We start from the raw sequence: 3,192 nt of genomic DNA, 5'->3' as shown, positions 1-3,192 counted from the left end.
ATAGTTTATCGAGTTTGATTAAGAACTAAAGAAGATAGAGAGAGTGAAATACGAGTACAAATGTATCAATTCTTTAAATATTACTACACCATATATTGTCTTGATCCTCCACCCCCATTCTTATTTTTATTAGAGGAAACATGACCATTCTTACCTTTCAAATGTGCCTCCTGTTGAGTCTAGTAAATAGGTTGTTAGACCTAAGTTATAATTATCCCAAGGCTACAAGAGGGGGGGTGAATTGGTATTTTAAAAATTTAAACCCTCGTTTGATTTAAGTTAACGAATGAAAAAATTTTTTCTTTTTAAGTTTTTTTAGGAAATGTTCTTGCAACCACAAGAGTTGTTAAATTAAACATAAAATACGGAAATTGTTAAAACAGTAAATAAAGATGACACCATACTTTATAGGGGTTTTGGTTCCTAAACCAGACCTACATCCACTCCGCAGAGGCACTTTCTTGAGTATTGCACTAATACAAGTAGTGACTCTCATTTTGCACCACACAACGGCGGGAAGCTTTACAAAACTACTCTTTTCACCACTACGCTGGTACGCTGCGGAGAAATGTCATCCCCTTTTTACAAAATTCCCAGTGTTGGCAGAGAACCGTTCGTCCTTGTCACACTCTTCCTAGTGTGGGCAGAGAAACCTTCATCCTTGTTCACACTCTCCTAGTGTGGGCAGAGACCCTTCGGCTGTTCCACAATATCCAAGTGTAGGCACCGACCCTTTCTCTGCTGTTACACACTCTCCAAGTGTGCAAGCGAACCAAATCTCTTGAGCAGATGTTCTCACAAGAATCTGAAGGAAGAAAGAAAAGAGTGAGTTAATCCAATTCCAAGTAGAGTATTCTTACCCTTTAAACTCCAAGTGAAGCCTTCACGCTCCAGGTGGTAGGAATCCTTTTTTTGTAATTGCACTCTTAATCTTCCTTGCAATTCTCTCAAAAGGCAATCGAAGAAATCAAATGACAAAAAAGATTGGGTGGTAGTCTATTTGGACTATTATACAAAGAGCAAAGAAAAACCGCCAATCAAACTGCAAGTTTTTCAATTCTGTACGCAGTGGATCGTCTCGTATGATGTGGATCGTCCTGGACGATTTTTATTAAAAGCCTTGAAACGACCTCTTTGTATATGTGTACAAAAATATTTTTTGGTACAGGCTGGGGATAGTCCCCGTACGAACTGGTTCGTCGATCAGCGACGGCTTATTACTGGGTAGGTTCCAAAAAAACTGCAGAAAATCGTTCTAAGTTGGTTAATCGTCTGGACACAAAAATTTTATTCGTCTGCATGAAATTTACAGAGAACACGATCGTGGGTCCTGGATCAATATTTAATTTCATCTGGACGAAAATTTTAGCAGAAGAACAGATCATCAATGTTACGATAATTTAATTTCGTTGGACGATAAATTTTATAGAGACCAGATCGTCCTGTACGATATTTAATTTCGTCTGGACGAAAATTTTTATAGAGAGCAAATCGTCATGTACGGATAATTTTATTTTGGTCTGGACAAATCTTTACAGAGAACAAATCGTTTCCGGACTGATATTTTAAATTTTTTCGTCCTAGATAAATAGGACTAAGTAAAAATTTTTTTTCAAAGCCAGTTCCTATTCGTTCCATATGCTCCATAGGAGTATAACTGTCTGATCGTGCCGTAAATACTGATATATGTCCGTACGTTAGTATAAATTTTTTATTATGATTCCTTAATGGTAGTGTTTTGTGTAATGTTTTTATTCACAATCAAATTATAACACTTCCCTTTCAAATTTATTTCAAAACAGCTTTCAAGATTCACAAAGTATCCTCATGCTGAATTTGATTCGAAGTCTTCGTAGTCTTGGAGTTCTGATTTTCTGAATCGTTAGTCACAACAAGAGCAAATCACAATCTTCAAAATATGTTAGGAGATAACTACACATCTTGAGACACAATGATGATTTTGAAATCTCAAAAACTATAACAAGTCGCAAAATGGTAAATTCATGCAAATAGCAAATTATCTTAACAATCTCCCCTTTTTTGATGAATGGCAAAAACAATTATTATTTGTGATGATTTTCAATTTAACAAATCTCCTAAACTCACCCTGAATTTTGATGTATACCATGAAATAAGGAGGCTATTTTGAACCAAAGAACACATATTTTTTATTTTGGGTTCAAAATTAAAAAAAATTAAAAAAAATACCCGAGACAATACTAATACACAAGCCAATTGACATAAAAATCAAATACACACATACAAAACTATAATTTTCTTCCCCTTTTTGACAACAATAAAAAGTGAAACGAAGAAATAGACAAGAAATGGTAAGTATTATATGAAATTCTTCTTGAAATTGAATCTAAAAAGTCGGATTCGATATAGAGTATGCAATCTAAAACCAATAACATTAGGTAAATCATAAAATTCATAGAATTGCTAAGAAGTGATATAACATTGTACAGTAAGAAGAATTTATCAAAGCATGATTCATTTTAGTCATTTGAATATAGAAAATCATTACAAGAGCAGATGATAAAAAAAATTCTATATTTCAAAGTTAATAGATATAAATGAAATAGATCATTTGAATTAAGAGATTGAAGAATTTTGGAAAGAAGAAAATTACGCACATGTGGCGCTTTGCGAATCTTTTTTCAAAATTTTTTTGGCACATTTTTATGTGCATCTTTTAAACATATGGGCATATTTGTGCCTCTTTTTCCATTTGCGTTACATTTGCGCATTTTCTTTTGGATTTTTGTACTCTTTACAATTTTCAAGAGTAATGAAACCAATTCTTTCAAGGATCAATAATCTAATTTCAAAATTTTACTAAGTCATAAATATCACTTGAGCAAAGAAATCATAAAATAAGCAAAACATTTCTAAATTATAATAATAATTAACTTTAATGTACTCTAAATGAATAGACATGAGATAAAAATTCTAATTATGACAGTTTAAACAATTTTAAATTTAGAAAGACTAGATTTTCTAAATGAAACATTAATCTCAAATTACAATCTATTTAAGGCACAATCTTACGATTAACAAAGAACAATGAAATTCATAAAAATTAAGCCTTTCAAAAACAAACCAAATTTAAATCAACTACAACAAATTTGAATTATTGGGGATGAAAAAGAATTACATATTATTTCATAATATCAATACAAAATACTTTAG

This window comes from Dendrobium catenatum, unplaced genomic scaffold (genome assembly GCF_001605985.2).
Source record: "Dendrobium catenatum unplaced genomic scaffold, ASM160598v2 fragScaff_scaffold_323, whole genome shotgun sequence".
NCBI classification, from domain to species: domain Eukaryota; kingdom Viridiplantae; phylum Streptophyta; class Magnoliopsida; order Asparagales; family Orchidaceae; genus Dendrobium; species Dendrobium catenatum.
The sequence above is the reverse complement of the archived record's forward strand: the minus strand, read 5'-3'. Positions refer to the sequence as shown.